This window comes from Manis javanica, chromosome 6 (genome assembly GCF_040802235.1).
Source record: "Manis javanica isolate MJ-LG chromosome 6, MJ_LKY, whole genome shotgun sequence".
Taxonomy (NCBI): domain Eukaryota; kingdom Metazoa; phylum Chordata; class Mammalia; order Pholidota; family Manidae; genus Manis; species Manis javanica.
The window spans coordinates 94,891,619-94,917,814 of record NC_133161.1 but is presented as its reverse complement, the minus strand read 5'-3'; the positions used below and the strand labels follow the sequence as shown (position 1 = coordinate 94,917,814).

The 26,196-nt window shown below is 40.4% G+C and overlaps 1 long non-coding RNA gene across 1 annotated transcript; it reads right to left on the bottom strand.

The window, feature by feature from the left end:
- Nucleotides 1–5,834: 5,834 nt before the first annotated feature.
- On the bottom strand, nt 5,835–10,354 carry LOC140850099 (uncharacterized). The gene is made up of 3 exons (XR_012132851.1): nt 10,234–10,354; nt 7,273–7,327; nt 5,835–6,407 (listed from the first exon to the last, which is right to left on the bottom strand). It is a non-coding gene; the product is annotated as an uncharacterized lncRNA (long non-coding RNA).
- Between the last annotated feature and the right edge of the window lie 15,842 nt (nt 10,355–26,196).

Genomic DNA, 26,196 nt, shown 5'->3' with positions numbered 1-26,196 from the left:
GAGAACATGACTGGTAAGAGGTGACAACACCTGGATAAACCAAAGGATGGATCTTAGGAAAGAAGATTCTTCTTGTAAATATTAATGGCCTGTGTTCATGAGATCAAATTTAGTGTCATGAAACATATCAATGACCAGGAGAGGTAGTCACAGTGTGGTACTGCTCAAAAAATCATAGCAACACTTTCTATGCACATAAAACTTGAGGCCTGTCAGAGAGTGCTTGCTTATTCCATTTTCTCACTTAATTCATGGATATTTCTATTCTTCACAGATGAGGTAATGGAACTCTAAGGGATGATTTGCCTAAAGTCATAACCCAGAGCTGAGCTTTAAGCCCATCTTTGGATGCTTAGACCAGAGCAGTGTGTTTCTAAGGTCTCAAAAGCTACATCTACAGGCTACTAAGGGCAGCCGGAGACAGTCTTAGTAGGAGCTGCCCACCATTCCCACCTGCCCCTTCAAGGTTAGGCAGTCCCACCTCACTGCTCCTTGGCTCAAAATGACCCTCCTTCTTTAAGAATGGCCGTCAGTACACTGGGCGAACCCCACATATGAGCCATCCAGCCCTGACACTCAGCTAGCAGACACCTGCCCCTGGGTTGGCCATTCACATTGGACCAAGGTCACACGGACTTGGGCTTCCATGGAGCTTAGTTGAAGCAGGGCTGTGAGAGGCATGTCCATAATCTCTTGCTGCTACACTCTCAGAAGATACTCTTATTTCTACCTCTCTGAGCCTTGTTTAGAATTCTCCAAAATCTTCTCCATACTTATGATAGCATGGAAGATCCAGGACGCTGGTTCATACGAAATACATTCTCAACCAAGTTCTTCCTCGCCTTCTGCTCACCCCTGCATCTAAGGATGTAGTTCTGGCCAAGGAAATGTAAGCACAACTCTTAGGGCTCAATTATGAGTTCCAAAAGAAAAAGGAAGAGATGTGTTCTTCCCATTTCTTGCTGACTGGAAAGCAGATGTTATACCTGGAAAGGCAGAAGGCATCTGGAGAACATTTTTAAAAAATAATAATAATAAAAAAAGACTATGGAGCTGAGATATCATTGAGTCAGGATATCAGCCCTGGACAGCCAATCTCTAGACCTTGTAACATATATATATAGAAAGGAAAATACAACTACTGATAGAGGCCCCTGTGAGTTGAATATTTTGATATTTGCAAATAGAAGAGGCAGCTTCTTGAGCTAAAACTCAGAGAATTTTGCACTCTTTTTAGCATATGAAATAGACCTAAATGATCTGAACACTCAGCTATGACGTTGGAGTCAAGGAAGCCATCCATGTATGGAGATCTGGAAGAACACACTGAACATGTAAGAACGATGGTCCTTGAAATGCCCACCTCTAAATCTCCCATCCTTCACAGACCAGAACTGCATGAAAGTATCTTGGTCAGGCTTCTTTAGGCAATTTCAAGGGAGGGGCATTGAAACCCTCGGGTAAAATAGGTTATTGCAAAGATAGGAAAAATGTGGAATGATTTGGAAAATTGACCATACACTACAGTCAGTTCAAAATCCATTTATTATTCATTTATTCATTCATTTGTTCATTATGCAACAAGTTTATCAACTGCCATTAGTAATGCCAGGGGCACAAATTCCATGGTAAACATAATTTAACTTCCAGAAAATTTCAGTATGGGTCATGAGGTAGATGATTCAGAAAGTACTTCCTATAAAGCTGATGAACATCTGGTTAGTTGGGATCTGCATAAGTTTCACAGAAAATTGGAAAAATAGTTCAGTATAGCTAAGAAACATTTGAGCCCACGTACGCTGCTTTTTTTGTTGCTCAGCTGACATTTGTGCTTTCCCAAGAAGGGATTGGAGACGATTAGTTTGAGACCAGTCAGGGTGAAATGCCACTGTTGCACACATTTGATGAGTCACCTCAAATGTGATTGGTTTCTCTTCTGCCCAGTCAAAGTGGCTGTTTCTGTAGTGTTTACATAACTGTGTTGTCTGCCCAAGCTGCTATAACAAAATACCACAGACTGTATGGTTTCAACAACCAAAATGTATTTTCTGACAGCTTTGAAGGTTTGAAGTCCCAGATTAAGGTCTCCTGAGAACTCTCTCTCTGGCATCCTACAGCTGCCTTCTTCCTAAGTCCTCACATGGTGATAAGAGGGAGCTCTCTTGTCTCTTTCTCTTCTTATAAAGGCACCAACACCATCAGACCAGAGCCGCACTCTGATGAGCTCATATAACATTTATCACATCTTCTTGGGCCCTATCCCCAAATACAGTCACCCTGGGGACTAGCACTTCAATATATGAATTTTGAAGATGAGGGGAACAAAAAATTTCTGTCTATAACAATGATTGATTCTATCTGCCTAGAGATACTCTATGAAGATTACCACGTGGTCAGGAAAAAAGTTAGGGCCTCTTTTCTTTGAATGTGGCTCTTTAGGCACTATGGCCTTTTCCTTTAAACATTACAGTAGAAAAGCATGCACTTCCCTGGTTTGGGGACAAAATAAACCCCTGGAGGGTTTCTCTCTGGAGAATATCCAGCTCATTCACATCAAGGACATATCTTTATCTGGCCAACAGATAATCTGCATAAATTGATCTGCTTCTAATGCCAGGAAACCTTCTAGAGCCACTGCTTGGGGGTAAAGGAGTGGAGGCTTGAGGTGGAATACAGAATCCTGCCCTAGAATGTGTACTTGGGTGTCACACACAACACAAAAGCAAGGACTTACCAAGTGATTCCATAATTAAGATCAGGGTCAGATGATTGCTTTCTCATTTAACAGAAGAGGAAACCAAAAAGAAATGAATATGCAAAAGTCATAGGAAGAGTTTATGATAAAAAGAGCATTTCCCATACCCAAAAACACTGGTCCCAATCACTGCCAGGACATGTGCCCCAGAGTCCTTATCGCATGGGAGGCCTTAATCCAAGAACAAACCTTTCCTGCTTATTTAGCTCTCTGATGGTTCAGTCTTCAGCAGTGTTAGCTACTGCTCAAGGGTCCTCCCCTGAAGTTTTCCTATATATTACAGACAACACACCTGAAAGAGAGAGACACTGAAACTTTCAACATCAAAATTCAGATCGGCGTAAGCCCAGAGCCCCCAGGGAAGGACAGTAAAAATGTTGTAATTGCATATTTCCACATCTGTTTTCAATGAGACTTATGTCAAATAATTTTATTATTTGACAAAAGCAAACCAAAGAATTACTTTGTTTTTTTAATGTCTTGAAATGTCATTAAGATTCACCTACAAGCACATAGACACAACACACCACCTGTCCACAGTGTTAGATCAAATGCAAAAACAGGGGCCTGGGCCTCATAAATAGGAAGACACTGGCCTGCTGAAGAGGGGGGAGAGATGCTGCTGCATAGCTTTGCATCCTGTTCCCACCATCCTGGGACAAGTGATCTATTTTCAGATCGACACAGTCAAAAAATGGCTCCGCTAGAATACCCTCCCTGTTAATACAAAGAAGACAAATCCCTAGAAAAGTGAAAACACTAACTTGGGCTTGAGTACTCAGGTGAGAGAAGTCCTTTGTTGGCTAGAAAGTGAACAACAATAGTCATTTTCCAGGACTTGCAAACTTGTAAGAGTGTTTCTAGAAGATAATTTGGTCACACATGCAGAAAGCATATAGCAGTGCAAACTCCTTGGCTGAGCAATTTCATTCCCTTGAGTTTACTCTAAGGATATTTAAAAATATATAGGCATGATCCTTATTGTTGAGAGACAGTCCTTCATGATTCTCTTGTGCTCCTACACATCTTTCTGGGTATGCCAAGAACACAACATCCTTACCACACTACCCAGGCCATTTCTCAGGTTTGTGCTTAAAGCCAGCAATCTTGACCTTCAAGGATGAGGTAATGTGTCCTTCTTGCGCAAAGAGCAGCTTGCTTACTGCTTACATTGAAGCAGATGCCCTATAATCAGTATTCCTCAGCTGCAGTGCAACCCCACTGTGCTCACAGCATCCATGTGTGCCCATGGAATCACTGCTGTGGGGGTGTGCGGAACCAATGTACATCCTGATGCTAAGACTGCCTATTGTGTTGTAGGTAGGAAAGTCCCTTATCTCTGACCAAAGCGTTCTGGGTCTTCTGCCAGCATCCACAACACAGTAGCAGGCTTACTTCTGAGCTGGCAAGTAGGATAAAATCAAGTCTCAAACCTGACACTTAAGACAGCATTGTTTAATAAAAACAATGAAGCTAAGTGGCCTTCACGAAGAATTGATTAATTATGGCACACATATACAAAAAGTATGGGGGTGACATTTTAAATGACTTCAAAATGTATATTTATTGTCATGGAAATAACATTAACAATGCATTCTTGAGTGAAAAAAGCAGGTAATAAAGAAATGTGTATAGAAGATCCACAGTTCTGTAAATGCATAGATATTTCACAAGCATATATGCATAACATTTCTGGATAGTTTTATACAAAAGAAATGTTACTTGGAGCTTTCTCTAGGTGGTGGTCTTAGGAACAAGTTTTATTTATTTATTTTCTCATTTGTATGATCTCCTCTTTTCTTTAGTGAACATGAATTACTTGTATAACAAAGTAGTAATATTAATTGAAAAAGAAGAACTGCTAGAAGAAAAATGTAATAAAATACTTGTAGTTGAAACAAACTGAATAAGTGATAAACAAATTTAGAGGAAAAGTGAAAATAGAAATAAGGTCCCTAATAGGACACAGCTCTTTGTGTGATTCAGATAATGACCCACAGAACCTAAAAGAGAAGTAATGGCAAAGTCCTTTATTAGACTCTGTCCTCTTAGAACATCTGAAGATGAGTATTGGAACCCACTTTTTAGAATCAGGGGTGCTAAATATGCCTAATATTTTAATAGGTATCAAGACAATCTGTTCTGGCTCTTACGAACAATGCTGCAGTGAACATGGGGGTGTAGACATCTCTTCAATATCCTGTTTTCATTTCCTTTGGATTTCTATAGCCCATCTGTAACTCTGCCATCACGTGAGTTTTATTTTAAAAAATCAAAGCATGTTCAGTCTTTCACTTCAAATGCCTCAGTGCCTTCCAGATACCAACAAAATGGCCAGGTAGGTAAGGCTCACCATAATGCACCCATCCTGGACTCAGCACCCTTCCTTCTGGTCTTTTCACTGCTCTCCGTAAGAAGGGAAGACTCAAGTCTTCTGATTTCTTGCCTCTTCGTTATAGAATGCCCAGCCTGATCAGGCAAATGCTCATTTCAGTTGAGCTCCTCTATGAAGTGTGTCATAACTGCCTCCCCAGGGTGAATTCCTTTCTTGATGTCCCAACTAGATCATCTGCAAATTACCACCCTTTGCTTTTGTTTCATACTTTTCTTTCCTATTGGCTTGTGAACTCTTTGAGGGAAGAAGCCACATCTTACTTATATTTATGTTATCAGCATCTAGCCCTGCATCTGGCACATCTAGTCCTGTATCAGTCTCAGTTGAGTCATACTCAGCAAATCTTGACTTAAAAAGTTCCAAGTTAGGAACCCTTTCTGAAAGATTTTGAATGTGTTGCTGTCAATATTTTGCTGTCCAGAAGGAGTACAGTGGGTGATTCCTCCCTGTAGAGAATGTACTTTAGAAATGCTTGTTTCTGTCTGACACAGGGCAGCGCCCTCTCTGCTGCCACAGAACAGAGAACACCTTGAGAATGTCAACATCCTGGGAAGAAAAGCCAAAGGGAAAAACTAGCACTGTAACAGCATAATAGGTTTCATAAGATTATCTTAGGGAAATGAGCATACTAAGATACTTTAAGCATTTTCTATAATTTATTAATAAAAAACATTCAAGGACAGAAATAAATGTTAACTCAGGCAAGTCGAAGCAGATGTAGGAAACAAAACAAACAAAGCCTTTAGACATAATGTCAGATCCAAGGGATGTGGGTCTGAAACTGGACATCAGGTTTCTATATTCCATTTCAAATGTATCACTTGGGATAGGATTCGAAAAGATGGACCAATGCAAGTTTGAAATACTCTTTATTTCTTCAGCATGATCCATTTTCCTCAGCAGGGCATAACATAGCGTTTCCGGACGCTTGTAGCTTGAAGCTTGGCTTCAGGGAGCTTGCTTGCTTATGTTTACTCCACCTCAGCTCAGACATGGAGCCCTGCATTCTTGCCATATCCTTAGCCATCCCAGAGATGGACCATTTGAGAGGCAGACCATATGACATGATAGGACTTGATAAGCCATTTTTAACATGAGAATTTTTTCCAAGAAGAGCTCTGGAACAATCAGTAGCAGGGGATTTCACAGAGCTAGCTCCTAAGTCAGAATCAGAATAAGCCACCACTGAAGGTTCTTTCTTCCTCCTGACACCCACAGCACCTTGAGTCGGCCTCATGTAGTTGATTAGAGCAGCAGCTGGAATGAAAGCAAAACTGAGGGGCTCAGGAAGGGACTGGGTGGGTCTCTGGGACTTGCCCAGGATCTATATGGCTCCAGGGAAGTCCTCTGGACATTCACGCCACAGGGACCGATTAGGAGACCTTTAAACTGCCCTAGGTCTATTGGGTGAGGGCGGGACTCTGGGAAGAGCCTGCTCCTGGCTTGCAGCTCCTGTCTTCCCATAGGAAGCAGCCTTCTTGTAGCTTGAAGCTTGGCTTCAGGGAGCTTGCTTGCTTATGTTTACTCCACCTCAGCTCACACATGGAGCCCTGCATTCTTGCCATATTCTTAGCCATCCCAGACTTTCTGTCTGATAATCAGCCTGACTTCTTTTCCCACAGACCCAAGAGAACTTTGTTCTGTTATTTGATGTCTTTTCTAGCCTCAGGTGCTGACTGCCACCTCTGAGATGGTCATATCAAGGTTGGAAGCGAATAATGTACGGACACGATACTGCATCCGTTTCTCAGCTCTCCAGAACCAGAGCCACCGGCCAAATTACATATACAGACACAGCATAGCCAACTGATCATGATTTATTGTGCCCACCCCGGGCTTGAGTGTAGCCCTGACAATAAAATGAAGCTGAGCTTGAAGCAATTCTCCTCTCAGCGAATTCGGCAAACATGGTTCCACTGTTCAATTTAAAGTTATGGGCAGATGAAGAGGATGGCTGTTTGTGACCTAGTCTATGGGTGTTGTAAATGACTTGTATAAAAAGATTTATTTCATAAAGATTTCAGAGGTATCTAGATAGTCTCATCCTATTTCATTCTTTCTAGTTTTACAAAAGTACATAAATAAGACTCAAAGATACAGACAAAAAGAAAGTGTTCCAAACCTTATCAGGTCCATTGTTCATAGAACGTTTTTCATTTGGAAATTTCCTTAGATTTCTGAAAGAAGAAAAGAAAATGGGTAGAGACCTGTGAAATATCATCTACAATTAAAATTATACTCCACATATTAGAACTATGAATCGTGTCCAGTTTTCTTTCATTCGATGTCAGGCTTAGGCTGTATATTAGGGAGGAAACAGCAGGGGAGAGGCTTTCTGTGGTTACTGCATGGGCTTCTATCTGCAAGATCATTGTGCTTCATTTCTGGAAATTCCCACAATTCAGGAGAGGACAGTCAAAGCTACACAGCCAGAATTCAGACAAGTACATCATCAACTTCATTTTGATTGAGGGTGGGAGCATGTGAGATTGGGAAATGGGAGGAGGTTATTTTATTTTAATTGTTTGGGTTTGGGAGGATCTGGTTATCCGTTTCCTATGAAATACACTCTGCTGAGGGTTCTGTGCTTGTCTTAGTCATTAAATGGAGATTCTGTGATTCTCTCCTTACATACACATGAACTTGGTGACTTAAAATAACACTCCGTGATCCAATCTCAACTTGCTCTTTTCCAGTTGTGACAAAGATAATAGCCCTGTCTCTGGGAGCCTGGCAGCCCCTTTTCCACACTGGTGAGATTGTGCTCTGGCCAGAGCAGAGGCTGTAGCCATTGGTCAGCAAGGATTCTGCAATGGGAGCGAGAAGAACACAGGGCCTGTCAGTTCTCACCCCATCTGCGCAACAACACAGATCATGGAAGTAGCAGCTAAGTTGTACTTTACAGATATTGAGCTCAGGGAGGAATGTGCTCGGCACATCTAGAATCATGTGCTGGTAAGCATCACATTTCCCAAAAGATGGAAAAAGAGAAGATATACAAGGTCTGATGGATCCACAAGTACATCTTTCTGGATAACAGTCATGGAGCTAAGTTAATCATCTCTGGACCAGTTGAAAGAGCTTCTAGAAGTTTCATATGTTTCTTCTCCAGGGTTTCTATCCAAAGCTTTTTCAACCAAACCATGAATCTTTTTCAACATGGCAGTCTATTGCTTTAGTTTAAGTTAAACTTTTAATCACCCCTTAATAAAGTCCTTAACTTCTGAAGGGGCAAAAGAGAACAATCTATTACCAGAAAGAAAATATTGCTATCATATGATCACTAGTGATGCAAAACAGGTTTGCTGGTTTATTGGTTTGCTTGCCACTTTTCCATCAGTGCAGAATCCTTCCCTTGAGCCCTCTCTCTCTCCTAACCTTCCTTCATAGTCTTTGTATCCTGCTTCCCTCCTTCCAGAACCTGACTTCCAACCAGTTTTCCCATGTGGTTTCACCACCTGTCAAAGGGCTGTCAAGTCTCTGTAGCTTCTCTGGAATTAAAATGCGGTAACCCTAGAGGGGGGAAGGGGGGATATTTTTCCAGCCCAGGGCAAATTACCTTTGAAACTGAAATCGGTCAAAGGGAGAAATAAAGTAAGAGAAACCCACTTATTGCTTACAAGGAGCAGAAGTCGTCCACTTCTGCTCGCCCATGTCTCTGGCTACTGGGCTGCAAAAAGGGACAACCTCTCCAGTCCAGATATGCTTGCTCCCCAAGTAATCACCTGTTGATATGGAGATGGACTACTTCTTTCCACCCCTTGGAAACACCTATTGATATGGAGATGTATTAAGAGATTCTGAAAGTATTGCAATTTTACTCACAAATACACATGATAAAACTTTGTTTTGATAATATTGTCTACTTCCTATTGCATAACCTTGATGTTCTATGCAAATAGCCACCATGATCTCTATTCTATGATTAATTTTTTTAAATGGGGGTAAGGGAGTCTTGAGTAAGAGAACAATGGGCAGAGTAGAAGACAGTGGCAATGGGAGAAAACACCCTGCCCTGTGGTATTGAAACTCAGCCATTTCTATGACTAAATTGTTAGAATTTTTGGATTTTTAACCCACTGTCTTCTTTTGGTTACAGTATCTGCAAATTAGTGAAGTTTGGCTAATATAAATGACTTATTTTTCATTTTCCACTTTAAATGAAGGATTCAATCTGTGATAGTATCTTCTTAGATTGATTCTATATCAGTTTTTTCAAAAGAATCTAATTTGTCCTTCAGTAGAATTGACGGGTTCCTGAAACTTAAGGAACCAGAACACAACAGTATTTTTCATTTTGTTTCATTTATCTTAGTGAGAATATATAATACTTTAAAAGAAATACCACATGCAACTCAATTAATATGATTCATAGATTTGTCATTAGAAATTGGCCAATAGTAAGGCTAAAGTGAAACAATTTTTATTTTCAAAATTACCAAACACTGTTCTATTTTTTTGTTATTTATTTATTTATACTCTGCCTTTCTGCTCAAAGTAATCAATGAGGGTAAGACTGAAACAAATGAATTAATGAAAAAGGGAAAAAAGAAATAAAAGGAGGATGATAAAAAAATGTAAGTACACAGGCCAATGAGCTTATATAATCCCAAACACAAAGTTAAATTGGCTCTAAGGCCCCTGGCAGCCAAAGCAAGAGCAGGAAGACGTGCTCTGTTACACAGTTCTTATTACAGGCAGGCCTCATTTTATTGCATTTTGCTTTACTGCATTTCACAGATACTGCATTTTTTACAAATCAAAGATTTATGGCAATTGTATACCAAGCTAGTCTATCAGTGCTATTTTCCAACAGTATTGATCACTTTTGCCTGTGTCACATTTTTGTAATTCTTACAATATTCCAAACTTTATTATTATATTTATTATGGTGATCCATGATTACAACTAACTGAAAGTTTAGATGACGGTTAACATTTTTGGCAATTAAGTATTTTTTAATTAAGGTGTGCACTTTTTTAGGCATTGTACACTTAATAGCCTATAGTATAGTGTAAACATAACCTCTATATGCACTGAGAAACCAAGAAATTCACTTGCCTCACTGTATTGCAATACTCACTTTATTGCAGTGGTCTGGAACTGGACCCACAATATCTCTGAGGTGTACCTGTGTCAGATAAGAAGAAATATATGAGTTCCTCAGGGAAGCAAATGCATTTTTCTTGTACTAATTCTTCAAGGAAATCATGCTGATGGGGCCTCATACAGGAAACACTGGGTTATGTAATACACAGTGTACTCAACTGGGGTTCTTCTGGCAAGGATGCCACACAGAGCCCCCATCAGAAATCAAGGGTACAGCATGACAACCTAATTTAGTCAGTTTTCAAAGTGAAATGCAAAGCTTTCTGTCAATCCAGCTTGAGTACAGGAGTTGAATAGAGTGCCTATCTTTTAGACAACGCTTTTTTCGAGGCTAGATAACAGAAGGTTAAATATCATCTTTTCAGTGGGAACATACAAGGCCAGGGGTGTAATGAGGTAGTGGAAAGCAAATCCATTATCCTAGACAGAGAAGCTCAGCCACAACCTATGGGCCTGCCCCAGCCAAGCTACAGGTGAGCAGCTGTTAGACTCCTCGTCGATGACTCTCTCAGTTCCCCATAGAGTTAGGCCCGGGAGGTAAATACTGACACAACTTCTCATAGGAAGCTATTTCCACCATATAGAGAATTGAATATGCACCTTCTGCAAACAGAGAAGACTACATACTTGGGGCCTGCACAGCTGGGATCAATTCCCAGGGGATCACACAAACTGAGAATGGAACAGCTCTGGTGGACAATTCAGTGCTGTGTACCACCGACTGCTTTTCATGTGAGCCTTGTGACGTGCTATGACTGCTTCCCAACCAGAGGGAGCCAAGTGCCTATGGTATTTGAGGCACTTGCCTGAACTGCGCTTTCCTGACCTCTCACCAGACTCAGAACCTACCCCTTCACTGATGAGTACAGTCAACCCTGATGTCCCCACAAAGGTTGGGTATATTTCTGTTTTTAGGATGCAGTACGTGATGTTTAAAATTAAGTTAAAATTTTAGCAAGTTTCTCTCTCTTTCCTTTTATATACTATCTTTTTTTACCTAAATGGGGCTTTCTTTCCATCCAAAAGACCTTCCCGTGTTTATTCAGCACGATCCATGTTTATTCAAACATAGTAAGAGAAATGTTTTCCAATTTATAGATGACTCACTGATCATAAATGAATAGAGAAGCCCTTCTTGGAAGAGGGGTAGTAAGACATTCAACATGTTCAAGACAACAAGAAATACTATGTAGAATATGAAAACCTTTTTGAAAACTCCTAGTACTGTTTTTCAATTTGACATTCAATGGACTGGGAGACAACATTTGAGGATTACAGTGAAGGAAAAGCAGTTGCTTTGCTAAGTCCAGGATATCCCACCTGGTGATGGCCCTTACCAGGCTAGCTGAGTAAGTCAGTCTAAACCTGCATTTGATGTCTTTCCAAAAGACCAAAATATTAAACAGCAAAAAACATTGCTTCTCTTATTTTTAACTGCTATCTTGATGATTTGGAACAGCTTCTGGGTTATCTAGATGTATATTGTATATGCCTGCCAGAAAGAATGAGGAGAACATGTACACACTGACAACTGTATATCACCAGAATAACCAGGATATTGATATGTGTAAGCATAACAAGGATTTTGATTATGTAAGTAATATTCCCCCATATTGATTCCATAGCATGCCCTGTAACATTATTAAATTTTGTATGCAAATAAGTTTGGAAAGGAGTATTCCTCTTAATTTAACACAGCTATCCTTAAAGAGAACAGCACAGAAACATTCTTCTCAGTACAGATTGGCTCCAGGTAAGGCATGAAAACATATCCTGCTGTTGAGGTCTTTGGAGATGATTATTTTTGTTCCTAAAAGCAGAGGGGGGAAATGATGTTAAGAAGCTATCTAATTGGAGTCTGACATCCAAGTAGACAACACATTAGTTGCATTGGGATGGTGAATATTAGCAAAGAACATCTCTGTCTCATTAGGAAGCTGATTTGGGTTATAAGACACGTTCTTGTTCAGTGAGCTGAAGATCTCAGTGATGGGCTCCACTTAGGCAGCCAATAATACTCTACACTTATATCTGCCAAAAACGTCTCTTACTTCTGGGTACGAAAATCAAAATACTTGAAAAAAAGTTAATGTAATGCATGCATGTGGGAATAATTCAAATAATAATTAGGTCCATTTTGCAGTGGCATATTTCAGAGGAGAGAACTTGTGAAAGCACAGGCAATAATGTTTTTGTGTTTACATGAAATTCCCGGGAAAGGTGCAGGTGATGTTTAAAATGCAGTCTCTTTGGTTTGGTCCGCTTCCTCTTTGCCATCATTAGATGGGGAGGGAGCTGGAAATACACTCATCTCCAGATGATCCACCTGGAGACTGGCCTAAAACAGTGATGCCTAGACTTGAACACAAACAGGCTGGGGCCAGTCAGGGTAGAAAAGTTTCCGGGAGCTGACCCATGACCCTTCTATCTAAAAGTGCAAGGAAGGAGCTCTGTTGTGTTCCTTATCAAAAGTCAACCTGGAGCCATTGTGTGATCAGCCCAGGAAGGGCCAGATCACCCACCTATTTCCCAGTGAATCACATCCTGTTTGCATGCATCGATGATGGACTTCTCAACATAGAACTCCTTACTAGTAATTCAAGTGTACTGCCTGCCTGGGCAGAGCTCACTGTTCTCTTAGGTTTGCTCTTGTTCTTGTTCTTATTGTTGCCTGTGATTTGTCTTTGATGGGATCCCCATAGCAGGGGTTGGGGATTTTGGGGGAGGAGAGTTTATTGAACTGGATATCCCTCAGTCTGAGACATCTAGAGACACCAACTGTCCACCTGAGGAAAGGGGACAGAAAGCACCTTACCTCTGTTCTACCTTAGGCTTTGATTGCATTGAAGTAAATACAGAAGAACTGGGGTTTTCTGACTCCTTCCCCTGCTCTTCAGCCATAAAAGAGGTGGTGAAGCCCAATGAGCAGAAGCAAAGGCCACGGAGTTGGGGTGACTGGTAAGAAAGGAGAAAAGCAAGAAACAAATGAAAGAGTCCTGGAGACATCATGGACTCCTCAGTGAGGGAGCCTTTGGTCACGCCCCCTCACCTCTCTTGGAGGGCACAGGTGGGGGCATGCTGTGTATGAACTATTTCTGCCTTGAAGCCTCTGCTTATAAAGCAGCCATGTGCAGATAAGAAGTTCAGCCTTCAAAGGGTGGTTAACTTGAACTTGATAAACTTTGCTCCAGTTTGAAACCATTCAAGATTATTCAAGTATTTATAAATATTTTGAATCCACTGTGCAAGTTAAAGTGACCTAGTGTGGAGGAAGGGGAGAATTCACATCCAGTTTCAGTCAATTATGATAGTGTTATCTCCTAATATGATTTGTGTGTACATAGTATTTTATTCCCTTCTAAAGACAGTATCCGAATCTTCCAAGAATAAACATTTAACTTAGAAAATCTTCATGGCAAGATAATACTTTTCAGATCTGCCTGCTCAGATGAGTTGTCATATCAGCAGTGATCTGTCTGTAATTGCTGTTGAACAATCACTGAAATACATATACATGTTTGTGGACTGATGCATTAAAGTTCTGGAAAAGAGGAGTTCTGGTATGCTAAGATATATTAAAAGAAACACAAGTGACATGTAATACTGAAGATTTCAGTTAAAAAAAGAAAATATCTAGAGGCATGAGAAAGATTGGAAGAAGAACAAATGGAAAAAAAGACACTCCAAACTTTTCCAAGTTGATGTGACATATATGTGTAATGTTTCTCTTTAAAAATTTCTTTTAGTGCCACTAAAGCACAAGCCTCTGAATTTCCAACATCTTTTATATTCAGGGGGAATTTGAAAGTATTTACAGTATCTGGAATGCTTATGCATTGTGCAAGATAGTCTCTGGTTTCAAATGTTATTGTTTGGACCAGGAAGCAAAATGGAGCACCCTTCTAATGACACTAGAGGGACTCTCTTTGCAAATACTGATGTCACTTATGTTCAGCGACTGATGCAAGAATAAACTTGTGTAGGAGCAAAAAACTGATGTGAACACAATATCCTACATATTTCGAGTCCCCACTTCCAATAAACTGCACAGACTCATGAGAAACAACTTTGAAGCAGAGAGTGCAAATGAGGTGCTACGCCCTTTTGTGGGTAGTTGTTTTTTCCACTTAATAAAGGGCTCAGAATCTAATGGTCATCCTTGGCAGTTGGGCAATGTAGCATCAAAGGTTTCTGGGGGGTAGGATTATTGCCAGGTTTGACACTAAATCTATCTGTGGGTTACATTCCAGTACAAGTGTCGTGAATCATGGAATGATGGAGAAAGTCATCCGTTAAATGTTACGTTAGTGATCCATCTTGCAAATACCTTGGAACACGAACATGGGTGGCAATTTTCTAAAGAAAGAGTTATGCTGGTATTTTCTGGCATAGAAGAAATGGCATGACTATAACAAATAGGTAACTAAACTGTAAATACTTAATTTCTTTTTGGCATTCAGCTGCTTGTGCTATGACACAGTACACAAGGAGAACCTCCAAGACATCCATGGGGTTTCTTTGTAGAAGCAAACCAGCCTAAGAGGATGCCTTGTGTTTTGCCAAACTCAGAATGAGAGAACATTAGTCATTTCTTGGCTGTGTTCAAAATGGCAATGGAGGCTTCACCAACTGAAGGAGAAGAGGCAGTCCTGCTGTATAGGATAAAAGCTCTAGTGTTCCTGCTGATATTCTTTATGATTTCATCAAAAAGCTGCTGACAGCTTGAGACTCTGCACAAGCAATAAGCAGAGCTAAGGCAGAGGTTGTAAACTGCCAACTTGAGCATTGACCTCCATACACACAGAAAGCTCCCTGGCAAAGACTGTGAAACAGGCATTTAAGGAACTCTCTTTCCAACAATTGGTGAGCTGCTAAACTAATTGAGCAGAGAATTCAGTGGCCACACATGACAAAGAATGAAGACTTTATGTAATTAGTTTAGGATGGTCATTAACAAACAACATGAAGAACAAAAACAAAAACCAGCAACAATAACAAATTCTGTGGAGAGGGCACAATCTCATTACCAGAGGTGCTCCATATATTATTTAATAAGTCCACTTTTCAATAAAAAATCATGAGACATATGAAGAAATAAAGTGTAGGCCATCTTAAACAAGAGAAGTCAATAGAACTTGTGCCTCAGGATGCCTAGACATTGGACTTACTAGAAAAAGACTTTAAATCAGATAAAGTAAATATGTCCTTGCAACTAATGTAAACCATGTCTAAAGAAATAAAGGAAAGTGTGAGATGAGGTCTCATCAATTATAGAATACTACTGAAGTTAGAAATTATAAAAAGAACCAAGTAGAAATTCTGGAGTTGAAAAGTACAGTAACTGAAAGGGAACATTTACTGGAAGGGAACAGATTTGAGCTGGCAGAAGGAAAAATTAGCAAGCTTGAAGATAGGTTAGTTGAGATAACAAATATGAGGCATAGAAAGAAGAAAAAATGAACAGTGCCTCAGAGACCTGTGGGAACCCACCGTGAGTACCAACATGTGTGTGATGAAAGTCTTAGAAAGAGAGGATAGAGAGAAATGGGCAGAAAGGATATTTGAAGATATAATATATGAAAATTTTCCAAATTTGATGAAAAACATTAATTTACACATGCAAAAAGCTCAACAAATTCCAAGTAGGATGAACTCAAAGAGATTCAGGCTCAGTTAGATTTCTAGTTAAATTTGCTTAATGACCTTGATTTTCTGATTCTTAAAGGCATTTGTCAAACCAAATATCTCTTGCATGTACTATCTTCATCATACAGAGCAGACAATTCTATCATGTCCTCTGGGAGTCACTTTTTGCCAAGCAACTACAATGTTTTTGAAACCAGCTAGGGGACCAGGGGTCATGAGTTCCTAGATGAAAGCCCCACGGGGTGCACATTCTGGATGAGATGTTACTTATCTCTTTCTTCTTCTTCACACTTAAAGCCTAAGGAGTCTCCATAAACTCCTATCATATAGAGGCTCCAAGTGCATCTTGGATGTGCTTGCCATGACATTTACTTTCCAAACCCAGCTCAGCTTTCTCACCTTGGCAAGAGCATGAATGGAATGGCCTTGCACCAAAGTGCCTGTCCTGGGTTTGTCCAGTAGCCAAGAGCTGGGCACTTAAGAGACTCCTCAAGGGTTAATCTCCCACTGAATTATTCACATTGCCCCCGCCTGTATTAGGCAGCCAAAGAGCAGTCAATACCACTGGGGCATAGATGTTCTGGAAAGGTAGAGGCTTATGAAGAAACTTGCCTGGGGCAAGTCAGCTACTTGTGGCATTTGCTGCAAGGTAAATTCTACTCACCTTTGTCAAGAAGTTGCTAACTCCAACTTGAGGCAAGGATCAAGGGCACCTTTCTGTTTATTAACTCAAAGCTCACTAGGCCTCTTCTTGACTCCTGTTGATTTTTAGATGAAATGAAATATCCTGGTGGGTTCTTTCCAAATAAAAGACAGTCATGGTGAACTTGTAGACTCAGTGAGGAAAGCCAGTGTTCTGTTGTCCTTTCAAGCACACATGTAATTTCAGTTTTTCCAGGGGCTCTGTCCCTGGCTTCTTGACAGAGACCGGGAACACTGCACCATGAGTAAGGGCCTGACCCCTGAGGCGTAAACTCTTAAGTTGGATCGCAAGAGCCACTGACGGAGAATGAAGGTGTTTTCTTCAGAAGTAACCAGGTCTTAGAAGGCACAGTCAAAGGCTGAAGAGTTTCCTGACACCAGGGCTGAAATGCTTGTGCCTCCTCCACCAGGGAGGTCTGGTGGGATGACATCTTCTCCCTGGTCAGTTCTACAGAAGCCTCGGGGTATGTCCCCATCATTTCACCAGGCCCAATTCAGAGAAACACTAACCTTACTCATCCAGGAGCCCTTGCCTCTGCAGACCATGGCATACAAGCTACGTGTCTTCTCTCACAAGTATGGATAACTATGAGGAAACAATCCAGGTGATAACAAGACTCTTTTTCAATATATCTGAACTAATATAGGTATACCTTGAGTCTCCTTTGAATCTGTAAATTAACTGACTCTAATATGATTTGTATTAATATTAGTATTATATATAATTTCTCTAGGTTGGAGTAAAAAAGATGCTAATATTTTAATTTAATGTTCTAAATAAGTGGCTGGGGTTGCCATCTCATATTGTGAGATTGTCCTTTTCTCCATTCTAGAGCCTTCCTTCTCATGATAAACACACACACAGAATCTCTCAAAGCACTGCACCTTGCTGCTGGGACCTCTGTGAGGCAGGAAAGATACAATCAGCACTCCCAGAAGCTTATAGCTCTGGAACCAGCAGGTGCCTGTGCAGCAGATGCTGACTGGAAAATGCAAAGGGTACCTGCTGATACTACTCCTGATTGGGCCCAGCTTTGCCACTGAAGCAAGTTTAGACACCTTACCAACATGCTTCTTAACTGTCCAACATGCTTATGAAATCTTAGGACTACTATATAGACATGGGGTTTTTACTTTACTTAATGTCTACATCCAGATATAACATACTTTCTCAATCCCCAGAAAGAGAAAGTAAAATCTCATTTGATGGCTGCACCCATCAGGTTTAGGATTACAAAATGATGTGCAATCTTTACAAGTAGGTTTCTCATACACAATGGCAGAGAAACAACAGAAAAACCCAGGTGGGATGGGAAACACAAGAAGTTGCTGCTTTTTTGCACATGAACACTTCTGTTTCATTCACTAACATATTTCTATAACATTGTCTGGGGCATAGTAGGTGCCTAGTATTTGCTGAATGAATGAATACACAGCTGGGCAGGAAATCGAAAGGAATTTCTGTCCTAACAGCAGAATGAGTCCTCTCTCAGTTGCTTTTTCTCTCTGAGAATGATTCCTGTCCTTTGCCTTTGTGGCCAGCTTTTCTGCTCTTGGGTAGAATCTTCCTGATCTGTACTCTTGTGTGGAAAATGATCCCACTTTTAGCTCATTTTTTTATGAGCAAGCCAAAGACAACACTCTTTGGGTTAGAGGGCTTTCTTAGAGACTGCACATTCATAGACCATTGTTCGGTCAGCCCCTTAAAAAATGTTTTAGGCTTTATCTAGTCCCAAATCTGCCTTTGGATGCCATAGGCTGGTATACTGTAGGCTGGTATCCAAAGGCAGGGATCTTGTGTCATGATCCTTTAAATTGGAATCCTGCCTGAGAATTCTTGCTTCTCAGTAATAAGACAGGTGGTCTACACATCCCTGAAGTTCTTGCTTTAGTAACCTTCACCTTTGCACTACCCGAGAGCAATTTGAAATAATGGTTGGGATAAGAAAACCTCATCTGGAACTCAGGCAGCAACCACATGTGCCTTAACAAAATGGGTAATCATCCCCTTCACCATGTAAGAAATGTGTAACAGGAGGTGGTTGGCGATGATTATGTAAAAACTTTTGCCTCATATTCTCATATCTCCTGACCTGGTTCTGACCTTCCTTTTTGGTTTGTACTAACTTTTAATTGACAATGAAGAAGGTTTTCCAGCTGTGTAAAGATCCAGATCATCCAGTTCTGAACTTCTTACTCTACAGGTTTCACACAAAAGGGTATCTTCCACCAAAATTGTACTTTCCTTCTCCAATTTCAGTGAAGAGCCAGCTTCAACATATGCTTATCTAATACTGGTGGGAACTTTATTATTGCTTTTAAAAGTTCACAAAAGTGGTTCTCATGTTCCAATATGCTACCAAATTGATCCTATCAAATTCTATAATGCAGCAGCATCAGCAAGCACATGGTGTGAGGTTTGGGATACAGCTATCCTACTGAATAACTTGGCTCACCAGCTTTGAAGCTGTGAATAAAGAGTTCTCAGGGCCTTTCACTCTGCTTCCTCAGTTTAGTATTATCATAATTTAGAGTCTACTACTACACCCCCACAAGCACAAGAATGATGTATGTGTCAGTCAACATCCTTTCTGTGTTTAAGTTCCCTAAATAAGAGGGATTGAGCATGTAAATTAATTAGCTCACAAAATTTGAGAGGCCAGAAGTAGATATGACTTTGCATGTGACTTTTTAAAAAAAGCGAGAGTCCTTGTTCCAGCAGTAATAGCCTTGTTCAACATACATTAACCACTGTGACAAAGGGGATGCTTCCTGCTCTTTAGGTCATACACTGCACTCTTGGCGTAAGGATGGAACCCTACCCAGACAGTTGGGACTGAAAGAGGGGGCAGGGACAATCCCTAGGCAAAGACTAGTTATGTAGAAGAAGCAATATTGCCTCGGTTAACTCAAGAATGAGCTAAAAATAGAACTGAAAAAACATCCATTTAACAGCTCTTTTAGTCTCTTTTTCAAATGCTGTAAATTTTTGTGATTGTTTGGATTATTACTAAGCAAATATGTATTTATTTCCCTTTCCTGTGTGGGCGAAATTGTTTTCCCCACCCATGGATGCCCAGCTTAGCCACATGACTTTCTACAGTCAATGGAATGTTAGTGGACGTGACATGATATGGTCTTAAGTGAGTTTGTACATTCTGAGTTGGCTCTTGTGCTTTGGTATATATCTACCATGAGGAGAGCATGCTGCAGACAGAGCTGCCTGTTCTGCCTGGGTTCCAGAATGAACACACATATAGCAGCAGACCTGAACCCAACCCACAGCCTTAAGCAAAGTCACCTAATTGAACCCATTGCAGATCAGCTGCAGTGAGCCTGGGGAACTCTGAGTGAGGTAACAAATGCTCATGTTACTAAACTTTGAGACTGATATGCAGCATTATTTTGGAAATAGCTCATTAAGACATTTTTGCAATAGATGCTCCAGAACTTCTTTCTAAATACAGAAATTTGGTTAGTATATGGAACAAGGGAACTTATCTTGAAGTTGTATTTACAGAGCAAGGACATTGTTTTTATTTAGATTGTATGTTTTCTTTGGGTGGACTAATAGAGATATAGGGATTGGTGTGACATGCTTAGTTCTAAGATGTACTGTTTTTTCCACTCTAATATTTCTGTACCAGGGTGTGTTATAAAATCAATGTGCCTGTGGTCTCATGACAGATGATGAGTTTCTCCATATTCAGCCCCACCCTCAGTAGTGTGTGCTTTATAGGTAGATTCAGTGCATCCTGAATTCTAACCATTAGACAGTCAGGAACATGGTAGGGGTTGGCAGGACTGGAACAGATCAGAGGTGTGCTCTATGACCAGTTCAGTAACTGTCTGAGTAGCATTATTACATATTGATGGAATACAAGTTAAGTAGCATTCTGTTGTGAAAACTAAATTGTGAACTCCACATTGCAGTATGGTGAAGTCAGCTTTTTCTGGATACGCCTAATTGCCTGAATGTGTAGTGTTTCAAAACCCAGATTACTGTATCATGTAGTAAAAAAGTAATTCTTTTTAATTTGGACATTGTTCAGAACCATTATTACCAATTGGTCATCTGGACAGTAAAAAAAAATTACAAGCATGGCTCCATTCAGCATGGGAAACTGCACAATATAAACCCATGATAGATGGAGCTACTTAGCTCTTGCCTTGTGAATGTTAGAAGTTGTCAACCAAAACAAAATTTTAGTTTTAGTTTGTCTCATATTAAGCTGCTCTTTTTGATTAGTCAACAGTTTCAGCTGCTGAAGTTTTCCCACAGAACAAATGTTATAATTGGTTGGGTAATTGGGAGTTGTGTTCCTAACCAAGGACTCAGCAGTAAATAAATCATAGATATAACCAACAAAATGTCATGAAAGCGAGATACTACAATCATAAACCTCCAAAATCATCTGAATTAGTAAAATTATGAGTCTGGTCCCATAAGGGGCAAGAATTTGCAAATAAGACATAAAATATAGGCCTAACATATCATAAATTTGGCCAATCTAAAACTAAAAGAAAGATAGCTATTGTAAACATTGAATTAAGTCTTTTGTAGAACAATGTATGTGGCCTAAGTCTTCAAGGAAAGAAAAGCAAGTTGTTACAGTAAATTAAACTGATGTATTCTTTATTCTTCAATAAATTCTACTGCTGTAAATAAGTCAAATAAAAGCCAATATAGTTTCTTGAAATACAAGACCTTGAGGAAGAGTATTCAGGGCAAAACATCAATAGACCTTAAAGTTAAATTGTTGACATTTCCATCTGTCTCCACATATAATTAGCTGGCACCTGTGTGCACACACATATACATCTACACATACACCCACACCCTCCTTCCTACATGAATGAGTTCTAGCATGATTTCTACAGTGTCCATCTCTGAACACAGAAATGTGAGAAGCAACTCTAAGAAAATGTCATTTCATGGTTCTTTATACCAGCGGTTCTTAAACTAGCCATGATCTTTCTTGACATCTGACAATATGTGGAGCCATTTTTGGTTGTTAAAAATGGGTGATGCCCCTGGCATGTAGCTAGAAGAGGCCAGGGATGCTGCCAAACATCCTATCATACACAGGGCAGCCCCCTACAGCGAAGAACTATCTAGCCATAAATGTCAATGATGCCAAAGTTGAGACACCTTGATTTACACAAAGATTTGTATTGTAGACAAAAAGATGTGGATTCAGCCATTCAACTTAGTTGGGTAATTTTTGGTCATCTATCTTAGTGCTCAACAGGAAGTGTCCCTCGTCAGCAGCCCAATGTAGATAACCTGCAAAGAAAGCAGGAAACTATTTTGTTCCTCACCATGATTTCAGCCCAGTGCCTGGCACCTTTAGGGATTTTAATGATTATCTATTAAATAAAAGAATAAAGGATGGAAAGAGGAAGAAAGAAAGGAGAGAGGGGCTAAAAGGAGTAGCTGGTGCAAGGTCAGGTCTGCTTGATTTCGGTGAGCATTCTTTCCTTTTATTTGCTGTCTTCCAGGAAATCTGTAGGCAGAGATTTGGCTAATATTTATTGCTTAGTAATTGCTATCAATAAACGCTTCTTGTATTCAACTTATTGTATTAGTGGTAGATAAAGGACTTAAAAGTATTATTAACAGTCACTTACAATTATTTTTATAGTTGCTCACAAGTGGATTTTAAAATAATAGTGCTGACTTTCAGGGTCCTCAATTTTGAAGATTATTTTCAAACAAGTGATCATGACCCTTAAGAAGCCTAAGACCTCATGGACATTTTCAGTGGGTTGTATTGCTTGTTGGGTTATGGTGCCATGTTTTACTTTGTTGTTTATCCCCTCTGCCTCCTGGCCTTTGCCTAAGGCAAAAGATTTCAGGGGACTACTTGGAAGGAGGTGCTCAGGAAGAAAGGGAAGTCATGCTGCTGGCCGGGTCCCAGGGGAAGGGCTGGAGCCCCGAGGAGGCACAGTGATACATATGGATAAAGCCAGGCTTCCTTTTAGCACCTGATCAGCAGACTCTCCTCCTTCTTTCCCTAAATCACAATCTGGGGTCAGCATAGCCTTTGTTACAAAACAACATCAACAACAAAAACCAAAAGCCCGCCAACCAAACACAATCCTGCACATGTCTCCGTGAAGTCACTGTGACTGTCCCCAGGACCTGCCATGGTTTCCACGTGGCAGTTAGCCACTAATAAGATGTCACATTCATAAGAGTGGGTGGGAACTATTGGGTGCCATGGGCTATACCAGGTATTGGACGGAGAGATTAAATTATGCCTTCTGCTTTCTGGGGAGGAAAACATGGGGTTCCCATAAACAGTAAGCACTGATCAGCAAGCCACATAGGAAGCCACATTCAGCAACGGCTGACTCACCAGACAACAGCATCAGTCAGGCCACTAGTTCCCTTCATCAAAACGTGGCTCAGAGAGCTATTCTTACTTCCCATCACTTCCAAATGCCATTCTGTCCCCTCTCAGTTTGCATTCCAACAGCAGTTCGTAAATCAACTGTCAAGTTATCTCTCATTATAAAAATGGTCCATAATTTTGCAGGCATCTCAGTGTCTCCTAAACGCTACACATGCTAAGTTAACTATGTTCTGCTGATAGTAAATACCAACCTATGTTTATAATTCTTACCACCCTCCATTAAAAGTTAATCTTCTCAGACTGGGCATTTTGCCATCTTTCTCATATTCTGACCTGACATCCATCATCAGTGGTCTTAATCTTCTGTCCACAGCTTGACATACATTTCTGGTTAAGCCTATGATAGCGTCCTGTCTAAGATGCTCTGTCTATTCAAAGGGCTCTTTACAGAGAAAAGTACTTTCCATGTTGAACAACAAACAAAAAAAAGAAAGAAAGAAATAGAGAACCCCACAAACAAAAACAAAGCCCTGCATTCAGGTTAATGCAGAAGCCAGTGAATTGGGTTGAATTTTTCCAATTCTGTGTTCTCGCTCTTTTCACCAGCTTCCAAAGGGGGCAGTGAGCAGCGAGTTAGCCTTCTGAATCCCAAGTCAGGGAGTTAGCGGGTAATGTGAGCACATCCCTGGAAGATGCCCTTGGGTGGACCCCCGTCAAACCAAGCTGCTGTTTTTAGACTCAGACACATTGGCCCGAAAAGCCGCCCCTCTGTAGAAATTCCGGACAGGCGAATTCACTCTTCTGAAACCTCCCTGATAAAGCCGCCACAGGAGCCCAGACTGCCTCACAACCTTGGAGCCGGCCTGTCTGGAAGGTGCCAGAATAACCAGATGAGTGGCCTTGCCAAAACTGAACTATCTGGACGCAGGTAACAATGAGAAAACAGAATTCCAGATGGAGCTATCCAGAAAGAAGAGCCTAGCAAAGGTGTTAGTGAAGAGCCCCATGATGGCTAAGGACGGCTTTCCCTCTGGCGACTCCCCTCCCCGAAGGTCACAGTCAGATCAGCAGCGCGCACGCTGGGCGTCTTGGTTTCCTCGCATCTGGTGACCAGCTCCTACTGTCATAAAATACAACACTCAGCAAAGGAGCCCTGGCCCACGGCCGTGAGCAGGAGCTGAGTGAGCCCGGGGTCACACGCAGCCGCCCTGCAGCACAGCAAGTCAAAGAGGCAGGGGGACGCGCTGTTTGCACCTGTCACACTCGGAAACCCGACCAGAGGCGGCAGTGTTCCTCCCGAATGACCCACTCCTCCCTGGACCTTGGCATGCCCTCCGCGGGGCTCGGGCCCAGGGGGCCCAGCCAGGACCTGCTGACTTCAGAAACGGCTGGGGCTGTATTTCTGCCACGACACATGTTGGGGTCTCACTTTCTTTTACTTAACACTTTCTTACTGTGCTTGCAGTGTATGTTCCTTTCAGAAAAAGACTCAAGAGTAAAGGAAAAAACAAATAAATGATCACCCAGGAATAATTCTGTGGGTGTTTGAGGGTAAGCCATCTGAAAGATTTTCTTCTCTGTAGGATGTTTCCATGTATAGTCTTAGAAAATGGAACCATACATCCATAGCAATTTTTAAAAAGTAAATATAACATATATAGAGAAAAGTACACATGTATGTGTACAACTCATTAAATCCTTATTTCGTTGTAAATCCTTCTTTCTCTATTAATTCATTGTGGTTTTCTATAACTACAAATAGTCCATTGTGTTTTAACAGCTACTTGATATTTAATTGTAGAGATTTCCCAAAATTTACTTAACCAATTCCCTTACTAGACATGACTATGAAAATTCTGGTAGCTATGTATCCTTCTCCAAATATTTTGTATATTTCTTCATTATGTTCTAATATGCTTTCTTAGACAAAGAAAAAATTCTGTGTCAAAGGGTAAAAAGGGTTTAAGGCTTTTGATATAATTGTCCAAAATGCTCTCTAAATTAGATTGAGAGAAAAAAATGCATTTTATTAATATTTTAATTTGAATTTATTTGATTACTAGTAAACTTTTTCATATATTTATGGTCCATATTCTTTAGATGACTTTTCTAGAGATAACTTTCCTATTTTTCTATTAGGTTGAGGTTGAGTGTGTTCTTTTCTTACTGACATATAAGTAAGATACCTTTGTGATATTTTACCAAAAAATACTTACTTTTGAATATTTTGAAAATATAAAGTAATGAAATTAGACCCCCTATCAACTTGCACTAAGAATTAAAAAGTAAAGATTGACTCTCCTTCATATGATAAAAAATTTAACAAACTTCTAGTTTTTCTGTATTTCAGTTTTGGTGAGGATGATGTCAGATTTGTGCCTCAGCATATAGCTGTAAAATGAGTGTGTCTCAGGCATTGTCAATGCACTCTACTCATCATCATGCAGTTGAGTCAAAGATTCCTTCTAGAAATAACACTGTGGTTAAGAGAACGGGCTTTGATGTCAAGCAAATGTGGATTGAAGTTCTTTCTGAGACCTAACAGCCAATGTGGCATTGAGCAATATAATATACATAATCTCAGTTTCAGTTTTTTCAGCTGTGAAATGGGAGAATAATAAAGCCTACTTTATAGGGTCTTTTTGTGAGCATTAGATGAGGCAACACATATAAAAACAAAAAGAGCTACATGTTAACTACATTTAGGCACTGCTTTACAAGCCTAACCCCTGACACAGGATGATAACTTAGTAAGTGTGGGCCATATTAAACCACTATGATTACACCTGTTCTTCATGGGCCCTGTTTCATTAGTAGAATAAGGATTTTAGAACCCATGGAGGTAAAAGCTAGATTAACAATGAACCCTTATAGTGAGGGCTATTTCTGTCTGGCAATGCAACACATTCTTCAGTAAGTAGGTATGCAGATACTACATGTCTGAGCTGAGAAAGTATTTATTCAATCACAGTATAATCAGGAAGGAAGGCAAACTCACTATCACAAGTCAGAAAGCCAAGTCCCTTCTCTCACTAATCTATACACACACTCACACTCACACACACTCTCACATACACACACATATACTTAGGAAAAATATTCTTCTAAGAAATAGATCCTTACTTCCAATTTCCCAGCCTGAACTTAAACCCATCCTATGATGGGAAAAGAAACATCCAGCTAAGTCCATGGTTCCTGGTAACAGCACCTTCATGATGGAGAAGACTCTT